The following is a 12,185-nucleotide window of genomic DNA, read 5'->3' as shown; positions in this document are numbered from 1 at the left end:
GCTCTGGGGACCATATGGTGCCAGGGACTAAGCCCAAATTTCTAGCATGCAAAGCATGTGCCCCTAGTTTTTTTGTTGCCCAGCCCCTACGAAGATGGATTATTTTTTTGTTGTTTGGTTTGATTTTGGTGATGCCCAGGGCTTACTCCTAGCTCTGCACTGAGGAATTATTCCTGGTGGTTCTCAGGGGATCATATGGGATGCCAAGGATCAAACCCGGATCACCCTGAGTGTAAGGTAAGTGCCCTACTCCTGTACTATTGCCCCAGCCTCTCCCCGCTCCTCTTTCCCCTCAAATGGTTTTGGTAGAGAATATTTCCTTACAGTCATAACTAGGGGAAAGGAAATCAACCCAGGAGAGAAGGCATGATAGATTCCAGAGAGATAGGTGCTCATGTCCATGTGTGTGTGTGTGTGTGTGTGTGTGTGTGTGTTTGTGTTGAGAATGTATAGCTAAAAGAGCTATTAGACTGTGCAAGTTATAAAGGGGCAAGAAATAAAAAAGACTCATTAAAGACAAAGAACTGGTTCAAGATGGCTGAGGAAGTGGGGGTGATGGCAGGTGAGGAGGCCGGGGTTAAAGGGAAGCAGGACCATGCTCGCATCTTGAGCGGAGGCGGAACCGTGTAATGTGGTCCAGCTGTGGCTGCCATACTGTCGAACAAAGGTCACTGGGGTGGAGGAGGGCACAGAGCAGGGTGGTCAGGTCGAGGTCACCGAGGAAGATAACAGAGGAAAGGGGAAAATGGGGCCAGGAAGATGCATTTCGAGAAAGTATTTTGAGAAAGTGGCATGACCAGAAAATGAGGACTTGACTGGCTGGATCAAAGGACATGCAATGCCACGCTCTTCCTTTCCTTTGGTGGTGAAGTTTCCAGAGGAAGAGAGGCAGGGAGAGGCTGGAGCAGGCTTGGGGGGAGGAGAGCAGAGATGAAGAGTAAATGGACAATGTGGGGGGTTTCTACTGGGGACTGTGGGAAGGTGGAGAGTCAAGAGAACCCCTTGGAAACGAGTGGGAGTGGGAGTTGAGGCACGCCTGGGCCTGAAGGAAGGTGTCTGTGGAAGAGGGTGGGGTTCGCCCACATGCAGCCAGGACAGGTGGAGGAGCTGAGACAGACAAGGAAGCCATCATTTAAGAGTCACTCCTCAGAGAGTCTGTGGCAAGCAAGAATGGTGACCAAGCAGGAGGAAAATGAAGCTACTTGATTACTTTCCTTCAAAGGGGAGTGGAACATCTTGTTCTCTGGTGGTCTGAGCATGACCCAACTAAAACTCCCTTTACTTGGGAACCCTAGCCACCCTGCTGGTTCCTGGAGGCCAGAAAGTCCGTGTGTGTGTGTGTGTGTGTGTGTGTGTGTGTGTGTGTGTCTGTGTCTATGTGTCTGTGTGTTTGTGGAGGCGGGAGAGGGGGGGAGTACACATGGGTGAGACCTACCTGTGGCAGGACACTGGGGTTTCTGCTAACGCTGGTGAGCTGAATGGCTAATTCATTCCTGGCACCTCTGAGGACCATGAGCTCATCATATCATTAATGGAAGAAGAATAAACAGGAATAGGGGAGCTGCTTGGGAGTTGAGCAAACCTCTGGCACTTGCCACCTCCCACACATCTTGGGAGAGACAAAGGGGCCAGGAGGGCCCACAACTTTTGGCTATCACCCTTCCCAATGTTTACATCTCAGCCAGCGCTGGGCAAGCAGAAGCAGCCCGCTGATCTCTCCTGCACTCAGGATCCCTCACCCTGCCCCTCGAAGCTGACCACAGCCCTGGGCCTCTCTCCATAGAGGAAAGTGCCTTTCTTGGCCTGGGCTTGTCCTTCCTCCATTCTTTCTGTCTCTTTAACAAATACATATGTATTCATTATTATTATTTTCATCATTATTGCTGTGTTTATTATTTGGGGATTGGGTTTAGGGTCACATTGGCTGCACTTCGGGCATTACTCCTGGCTGAACAGAGCGTCAGCTACATGCAAGGCTGTACTGGCTCCCTGACCCCTTTCTCATTTAACTCTTGCTCTTCTAGGACCTTTGCTCACCACAGTCCTTACCCATCTAGGACCCAGCTGGGAAAACATTGACTTTGAAAACTGTTTTCTCTCACCTCTGAGTCACTCTTGTCTTGCTCCACCTGCCTGGAATGTCCCCTGACTTCTCTGAAGTGTTGCCAGAAAGTGCTTCATTGGTGGCTAAAGGACCTGTTCTGGTCCCTTCCAGGCCCAAACCCTGGCTTCATTGCTGCCTCCTCCCTGGAGACACTTCCTCTCCTCACCTGAGTTTCCAGCTCTTCAGTGATTCTGGCTCTCAATACCTGTTGGTGGGAAATAACCCTTCCTCCCCGCCCCATCTCCTCTGCATACCTTCTAATGAGAAATTCTACTTGTAGAATTCAAGCAACTAAAATTTTAACTTATTCCCACTCCTTTGCAGTTGATAGCTCCTTGCCTTGCTTTATTATTTTTTTATTAGCCTTTCCTCCTCCTCCTCCTCCTCCTCCTCTTCCTCCTCTTCCTCCTCCTTCTCCTCCACTTCCTCTTTCACTTCCTTCTCCTTCTTCTCCTTCTTCTCCTCCTCCTCCCTTCTCCTCTTCTTCCTCCTCCTCCTCCTCCTCCTCCTCCTCCTCCTTCTTCTTCTTCTTCTTCTTCTTCTTCTTCTTCTTCTTCTTCTTCTTCTTCTTCTTCTTCTTCTTCTTCTTCTTCTTCTTCTTCTTCTTCTTCTTCTTCTTCTTCTTCTTCTTCTTCTCTTTCTTCTCCTCATTCTCCTTCTTCTTCTCCTCTTCTTCCTCATCTTTCTCCTTCTTCTCTTTCTCCTCCTTCTCCTACCTCCTCCTCATTCTCTTTATTCTTATTTTTATTTCTCCTCCTCTTCCTTCTCTTCCTCCTCCACCTCCTTCTTTTTCTCCTTCTTCCTCTTCCTCCTCGTCCACCTCCTCCTCCTTCTTCCCGCCTTTCACAGTTTTGGGTTATAACTGGTGATACTCAAAACTTATTCCTGGCTCTGTGCTCAGAGGCCACTCCTGGCAGAGTCTGGGGGTGCTAGGGTACTAGAGATCTAATTCAGGTTAGTTGCATGCAAGGCAGGAATCCCACCCATTATATTATCTCTCTGACCCCAGAATTTCCTTCTTATAGTCTTTGTTTTGTTTTATTTTGGAGTCAAACCTAGAGATACTCTGGGCTAACTCCTGGCTATTTGTTCAGGAATCACTCCTGGTGGTACTTGGGGGACCATGTGGGACCATGTGGGGATTGAACCTATATTAGCTGCATGCCAGGCAAGTGTCTTACCCCTTTTCTATCTCTCTAGGCCCTTCTAAAAGTTTCAAATATATATCAAGGCTCTTTAATAACATTCTGTATTCTTCAAGGAGAATAAAGCGTTCTCCTTGGAAGGGTCATTCGATCCTGTCCTCTGTAGCAAGTTTGCCATTGTTTTTTTTTTCAATGTCCAGCAGTACACAGGGGACTGAAGGTCACCCCAATGGTGCTGGAAGATCACCAGGGCCACACCTGACAGTGCTGGGATGGGGGACAGTCTGTACTGGGCACTGAACTCATGGTCTTTCACATTCTCTACCACTTTAGATCTCTCCTCTCCCTACCTCTGATATTTATTACTACTACAATAATCTTCATTTTGCATAGTTGTGTGGTTTGGACTCTAATAGTGTTATATTAGAATATTATTTTACTACATTCTTTAAGTTAGTTTATTTAAATTTTTTGTTTGCTTGGCTTTTTGGGTCACACCTGGCTGTGCCCAGGGATCACTCCTGATTCGTGCTCAGAGTTCACTCCTGGTGGATCAAACCTGGATCACCCACATACAAGGCAAGCATCTTACCTTTGTACTGTTTCTGGCCCCCACTTGTTCATTATAGTCTTGTACATTGGAATAGAACTTCCATGGGATATGACTTATCCATTTGATTTAGAGGGCAGCCCACATCTAGAAAATTTTTGGATTCTTATAGACCATTAGTTTATTGGAAAGAAAGAAGAAAGGAAGGAAGGAAGGAAGGAAGGAAGGAAGGAAGGAAGGAAGGAAGGAAGGAAGGAAGGAAGGAAGGAAGGAAGGAAGGAAGGAAGTGAGGAAGGGAGAGAGGGAGGGAGGGAGACTCAGTCATTTTTTCTTCCAGGACTGACTTTCTCTTAAGCATCATTTACCTGCCTCCTCTGGTGCAGGTAGTAAATGTGGGTCAGTAAACATGGCTCACTAACTAGGGATTTGGTATAATAAAGTATATACTCTTTGGTCCTAGCCCTAAGAGCAACCCTCTGAGAGATTAGTGAAACCAGACTCAGAATTAATCAGTTCAGGGCAAGAGCTACTCTGAAAAATGAACTTGATACTCCCAGGAATTGTGTCTCAGGGCAGCCTAGAGCTGGGAGAGCTCTCCTAGGTGATGAGTTGTACGTGAAGTAATCAGCCAGAAGCACGTATACTGCAGCTCAGGTAAGGTTTGGGCTGGGAGGGGACTGAATACGTCCTTGGTGGGGGAATTTCAGATAGACCTAGGGTGAATGTGGGAATCAGGGTGAAACAAGCCATTGACAGAGAATCCAACTAGGGCCTGGCAAAGCACCTTCCTTTTTTGTCTGTTTTGTGGTGCTGGGGATCAAACCTACGGCCTCATACATTCAAGATAAAGGCTGTGGTGCTCAATATCATTCCTGCTGACCTGGAAGAGCTCCTTGGTGGGAATTTTAAAAAAAAGTCAGGTTTGAGCAGACAAGATAAGTTTTCTCTTCACACTATTGGAAGAGCCTGAAAAGAACAGGAAAAAGTCAGCCCAGGCGCGAGTGAAGGCAGGGATCTGGTGGTGGGGGAGGTCATCTACCAGAGGAGACAGAGAAGGGAGGGTGAAACTTTGGGTCTCTTTGGAATGCAATTTTAGGAAAGAAGGCCACCACAGCAGAACAAGCCTACCACTGGGCACTGTTACAAGGCAGTAGCCACCCAGTTTGTGGCAACTGCTGTACTGAGCCACAAGTAAGTGCACACAGAGACCAGCTCTTAGGTAAGGAAGGGGCCCCAAGTCCCTGCCTGCACATAGAGGACCCCCAGGAGCAGGTGTTGTCAGCTCCACAGGGAGAAAGGATGTGAAGGGCAGCAGTGCTGGCTTGAAATTGGTCTCCAAAACTTCCATTTGGGTGATTGGCTGCAGCTAGGAGACTGTCTAAAGGTGGACAACAGAGGTACAGGATCCTCTTCAAGGACAGATTAATGAAGCAATTTCTCAGACCTCCTTCTTTGAACTGGAAATTCTGGAGGCAGGGCCAGTGCATGTAAGGAAATTTTCCAGATGATTCTGATACACGCTAGCTTGAGAACTCTCCTGTGACCAAAAGCCCTTTTATTTTATTGACTGCATTAGAGGTTGGGGGTGGGAGTGAGGGGATGAAAGTATATCCAGCCATTCCTCAGGCAACCAGGGAAAACTGGGAAAAGCTCTCCCCACAAAGCCAAGGCCAAGATTCTGGGTGGCAACTTGGAGAACAAACTTGTCGCTGATCTTTCTCCCCCTCAGACAGCCAAGAGCTTTTCATGCACCCTGATTCTATCCTGGAGGCATCGTTTCTGATAGTCAAAGGGAGAAGCTTAGTATTAAAGGATATAAATAATTATTGTTTATTTTGTTGAGTGTGATAATAGTTTTGTGGCTATGTAAGAATGTCTTTCTTTTCTTTCTTCTTATTTTTTTTTTTTGCTTTTGTACCACACTCTGCAGTGCTCAAAGTCTACCCCCCTGCTCTCTGCTTGAGGGTCATTCCTGATGGTGCTTGGCGGGGGTGGGGTTCCATGCAGTGTTGAGGATCTAACCCTGCATGCAAAGCAAGCATCGAGCCCATTGAGTTATCTCTCCTTCCCTCTGTATTTTCTTTTAGAGGTGCAGAGAACTGACATATCATGATCTCTTAGTTTTGCTTTTAGTAAAACATTTCAGTCAAAGTGAAGACATTTTAGCCACAGGAGCTGGCTCAGGGATAGAGCAGATGCCTTGCATGGTGCACACCGTGCAAGGTGTGCACACCGGCCCATAGTAGTGAGCACGAGGTTGCCTGGAGAAGTACCAGGTGTCACAACTGCAACCTAGCAGCATTGCAACAACATGTGTTCGAGCACCACGATCAAGCATGAGACCCTGGCACTTCACCGACAGCAGCAGCAGAGGGAAGTGGGGCTGAGATGGGCAGAGCAACGGTGGCAAAATCCTGGCAATTGTTGAATTAGGATAAGATATATATAAGGCTGATGTTTAAAATGTTCTTAATTCAAATTTAATTATTGCTATTTTGGTTTTGGGGCCACACCCAGCAGACTTGGTGCTTACTCCTGGCTCTGTATTCAGGGATCAATCACACCTAGGGCTCAGGGAACCATATGGGGTGTCAGGGATAAAATTGGATTAGCTGCATGCAAGGCAAGTGCCTTAACCTCTGTACTATCTTTCTAGTTCAGTGTGTGTGTATTGGGGGAAGGGGACATGGTAGTGGTATACTTTGTATTTCAAGAAAATTACTAGGAAGCAAATAACTGTTTTTGTTTTGCTTTAGGGTCACAACCAGTGGTGCCCAGGATTTACTCCCGGCTCTTTTCTCAGGGATCATTACTCATGGTGCTCAGGGCACCAAAACGGATGCTGAGGTTACTGACCCTAGGTCAACCGTGTGCAAGACAAGCCCCCTACCCACTCTATTATCTTTCTGGTCCAGAACCAAAGAACTGTTACGTGCTCAGCTGAAACTACCCTCATTTTGTTCAGTGGGCACTCACTGCCCTTAGGTGAGTTGGAGAGGTGGGTATCTATTGGGTACAATACTTAGGTGTTCCCTCTAACCTCTGCTGCTCAGCCAACCTCAAAAGCAGGGAGAGACATCATGGTGCTTTTGCCTGAAGCCTCCACCCTGGAGAGGCTGAAACCTGCCCACACCTGCGTGAACTGGTGAGGCCAGGCTGGAGCTCAGGTTTAGGGGAAAGGGCAGTTCTGCATCATTAAGTAGTATTGCCCCGGGAAGGGACCCAGGGAGGCAAAAGGAAGGGAGGGGGGACTTCTGCCCTGCTCTCCACTCAGCTGCTGGGGGCCTGGGGCCTATTGCTCAGGGATGCTGGCCTGGCTCAGCCAGGCTTTCCAGACTTTTCCGAGAGCTGTTTGGTTTTTCACGTTGAACTCATTTCACACTCTTAAATATGCAGGTTTGGTTGCCATTTAATCACGCAAAATGGCCTTAGTCATGTCTGTCACTCTCTAATTTCTCCTCAGAGAGCTTTTTGCTGGACGACTCAGAGGGCTGGAGGGCCCTCTAGAAGTGAACAGTTGAGGGCTGGCCACGACTTCATCTCCCAATTTCTCTCAGTGACTGGAAGGGCCCACTTTCTCCCAACAGGGCCTAGGAAGGCACATCTACTTTTGTCCACTGCAGTGCTACAAGGTTAATGCTATTGTGATCGTGAATCCTTTTCTAATATTAGGCATCATTTTTCCTTCTTCAGAGGGACAAATTTGGGGTGAGCTCTCCTGGATTCTGTAAGTCTCACAAAGGCACAGGAATGCCCGACCTCACACTGATCCTGCAATAGCACCCCTGAGGCTGCTGTGCTTAAGGTCTGTGTTCAGTGAAGACAGAAGGGCGAGGACAAACACTGCACGTCCTCACTGGTATCATGGAATAACATGGCTAGGGAATGGTAGGTAGAAAAAGTGGGCGAAACATTGGTTCTAGATTACAGAAATAAAAATGCCACCGAGAGAGAAGAATGCAGGGGAGAAGCAGGAAGAGGAGGTCTGGTAATAACACAGGGGCAAGGACCAGGGGTCTTGGGCCCCTCTGTGATGGAATAGGGAAGTATATGTATATATCTAAACCACTAGACCCAACACTGATGTGAGCATGGGGCCCAAAACACAATTCAACTTAGAACTGTATCTGTCAAGGTTGGGAGTAAGAGAGACTCTGGAGTCAATGGTTGAGGGCCGGGGACAAGGGTGATGGCATTGGAGGTAGAAACAAGTAATTCCAAAAACCTATTACAAACACTTAGGTAAATCACAGAGTCTAAGTTAAAAAAATTGTTTTAAAAAATCTGTGTTCATTCTCCACCTCCAGTTTTGGCGGACAACCTCCAAGCCGGCCGGAAGGGGAATTACAGCATTGTAAGAATGTTCCTCCTTGGCAGAGGTGGGGGAGCGGACCATAATCAAATCCACTGGCTGCGTTTATCCAAACATCTTTAAGCTCCCATTGCTAATTGTCCAGGAGGCTTTGGTAAAATAGGCCACAGGTTTCCTTCCCAGGTCAGAGAAGGGAGCACATGAGTTGAGCCCACATACCAAGGCACTAGGAGGTCTTAGCAGAGATGCCTGACATCTGTGTATTTATTGAGCTCACCTGTCACTGAGGAGCCACACAGCTGGCTCTATACTGGTCCTCCAGGGGCACAGATCCAGAAGCCTGGGTTCTTCACATCTAGGTGAGACCAGACCCTGCAGTCAGGACACACAGGCTTCGCTGAGAGGAAGCTGTGCCGCAGCACCTGACAGAGGGACCCCAGACACTTTGCCCTGGGAGGAGGGAAGGTGCTAATCACCTGTGCTCAGTCACTGCCCTGGTCCTTCACCTCTCTCTTCATCTCTCTAATGGAGATACTGGCTGGGGAGGGAGTATAGGGTAGGGTAGGGTAGGGTAGGGTAGGGTAGGGTAGGGTAGGGTAGGGTAGGGTAGGGTAGGGTAGGGTAGGGTAGGGCACTGGCTTGGGAAGAGCTGACCTGGGTTCCATCCCCAGCCCCACATATGGCCTCCTGAGCATCACCACAAGTGATCCCTGAGCACAGATCCAGGAGTAAACCCTAAGCACCGCTGGATGTGGCCCGCAAACAAACAAACAAACAAACAAAAAAGGAACTCAAATTCCCACCATACACCAGGAAAGAGGGTTCAGGAAAAAATACTGAGCAGGAAAGTTAGAGGATCACCTTGAGGGCCCCCATCATTAAAGAAACAGACCCAGTCATTCTCAGTCTCCATTTGATTAGCAGTTAATGCTGGAAAGAATCTGGCTTTAGTGGGCCCCCTTGCCTCCAGCGGGGTTCAGATAAGAGATTAGAATTGTTAAGGAGCCCAGGCCCCAAGATTGAAGCAGAGATAATTCTTTGCTCTTAAACACAAGGCTGGCATCCTCTGGAGACAAATTGGTAAAAGAGGAGGGAGGCAGCAGGGGAGAAGGGAGACCCGTTTAATCTCTCTATTTTTAAGAAAACAATCATTTTAATGATTCGCCCTTTAATTTATAAAACAAACACAGCTGCGGTTTGCCACCCTTATCTGATTTCAAAGGTGCTAGACTTTCAGCATTAGACTCCAGAGGGGCAGCCAAGCCCAGGTAGAGTCTAAGGAAGGTCACATCTTGCATGGGTTCAGAATCGGGGGCAGAGCCTGGAGCAGAACTCACGAGTTGATGGTCCATGGGGTGCACGAGTTCTGGCCACCAGCTTGCAAATGATTTCAGACACAAACACATAATTCTTGGTAATAAAGTCTCTTCACATCCATGTTTCACAGAGCAGACAACACTCCACTTTCCCCACCAGATCCTTTCTCTGCCTGTACATGCAGAGCTGTTCTCTTTATTGGCAAACCAAGACACAGGGATAGGTCTAGCACTTGGTAAGTCTCATTAAATTCATTCAGTGAATCGAAAGGCATTTGTGGAACCCAGATTACTTAGATGACTAGCCTTGTGACTTAGAACAGGGTTTCTTAGGCTTTTTCTCATGGTGCCCCCTTCCAAACTTGTTCACTTTTTGTGGTTCCCCAATTCTATCAGTTAGTCCCCTCATCTCACTCTGTGGCCCCCCATTTACATGATTTTAACCTACCCCCCCTTGGACTCCCCTAAGCCCTCTGGTGAAGAAACAATGGCTTTGAACACCTGCTTTGTGATGGTTCACATCTCCAGTGTCCTACATGCACTGAGCATATCCTGGAAGCTCGGCTCCTCTACTGTCTATCTTCAACACTGCAAATGATTTTTGGCTGCATGTATCCAAGTGTGTGTAAACATCATCTTAAAAAAAGATGCATGCAGGGCTGGAGCAATAGCACAGCGGGTAGGGCATTTGCCTTGCATGAGGCCGACCTGGGTTTGATTCCCAACATCCCATATGGTCCCCTGAGCACCGATAGGAGTAATTCCTGAAAGCAGAGCCAGGAGTAACCCCTGTGCATCACCGACTGTGACCCAAAAAGAAAAAAAAAAGATGCATGCTCCCATCACCACCTCCATGAGCCCTACAACTACAACTAAGAATTCATTTGAGCACCATGGTCAGAGAGTATGACCTTCGGCAAGCACTCTGTGCAAACCACAGTGACCCTCCAGAGAGCAGGACAACCATAACTTTATGCCTCAGTTGAGATTGTGACCCAAAGTGAAACATGGCTGCCAGAAGCACAACTGCAGGGGTGGAAAGGCAGTGTGTGAGCACTACAACCTGATGATTCCTGGTGACAACATTGAATTTTACCTAAGTCCTGTATTCTTGGAAAAGAGAGTGAAGAGGTTCCTCCCCAGATTTTGTGTTTCAAAAGTGGAAAACTGCCAAGGACCACCCTACCTGCCAGGAACACTCCAGTTATCCTTCTTCATTAACTCCCATGAGTGGGTAGGAGACTGAGGGATTATTTTGGCATAGACTCATTGACTATTGGCCTTGATAAAACTTTGACTCCCTTTTCTTTGATATATTCCTCATGAATGAATATTCTCCCATTACGATAGCCTGAACAAAATTAATTGCTTTTTAATTGCTTGTTACTCTTTTGTCTTTGATGCCTGTTTAAAAAAATATAGAGATATACATTACAGAACTTATCTCCAGGGAAGTGTTTCTGTTAGTTAGAAGCAGTTAGCATTGAAATCAAAATTTAGGGCCAGAAAGATAGCATAGGGATTGAGGCATTTGCTTTGCATGCTACCAACCCTGGTTCAATCCCTGGCACTGCTGGGAGCAACCTCTGAGCACAATCTAAGCTGTACTGTGGACCGCTGAACCCTGCTGGGTGTGTCCCAGCACCCCTGCTCCTGGCATCTGATTCTCAAAAATTAAACTTTAGAATAAAAAATGCTCATCATATATTGTCTTATTCCATCCCTCACAGTGCACTGAAACTGAGGCCCAAAAGGTTCAAGTGAGATCAATCATACTATAGTGAGGGTTAAGAGCAGAATGGGACCCCCATCTTAGGCCTCTCCTCACCTGACTAAGCATCTTCCCCTTTCACCCACTGTGTTAGACCCCAGTCTCTCCAGGATAGGACCCCTGGGGCTGAGTTATTCCTTTAGAGCTCAGGATGGTGTGTGACATGCTCTGATCTGTGGTTAGGAAATGGGCTGATACAGTTTGTGCACAAGTCTTTTCTGGGTTTCCCAGAAGCTTGAGACCTATTTGAATTCTGGTATAACTTGATTTCATGACCCCCTCACCTCCAGGGGGTTTCAGATAAGAATTTATGGGGTAGGGGCTATCTGTAGTTGTATACTGATTACTAGGTAGGAAATATGAATTCAGAAGCAATATTTCTGAGTATGAGGCTGCCTCTATCATCATAGTAACTGTTGAAACTTTTGCGAGTTATGACCCTATCTGAGTCTCAGTTCCCTTCTCTGCAAAATGGGAATAATGACAATATATTGATCTCTATATGAGTTTAGTGTGACATATGTGCTTAGAATAGTCCCTGGCACTTGGATAATTCATGTAAATGTTACATTGATTGGGCTGGAGCAATAGAACAGTGGGTAGGGCATTTGCCTTGCACGCGTCCGACCCGGGTTCGATTTCCAACATCCCATATGGTCCCCTGAGCACCGCCAGGAGTAACTCCTGAGTGCAAAGCCAGGAGGTAACCCCTGTGCATTGCTGGGTGTGACCCAAAAAGCAAAAAAAAAAACAAATGTTACATTGATCATTACTATTAATACCATTGAATCACTCACATTTTCTATTTGATAACTTGTCTGGCTCCTCAGAGAAACTTGTGAAAAGTGAAAAGTCTGTGTATCTTTTTTTTTTTTGAGCCACACTCAAAGATACTCAGGGGTTACTCCTGGGTTTGCACTTAGGAATAACTCCTGGTGGTGCTCAGGAGACCATATGGGATGCTGAGAGGGATCCTGGTTTCAGGTT

This window comes from Sorex araneus, chromosome X (genome assembly GCF_027595985.1).
Source record: "Sorex araneus isolate mSorAra2 chromosome X, mSorAra2.pri, whole genome shotgun sequence".
NCBI classification, from domain to species: Eukaryota; Metazoa; Chordata; class Mammalia; order Eulipotyphla; family Soricidae; genus Sorex; species Sorex araneus.
This window is presented reverse-complemented; position numbering follows the sequence as displayed.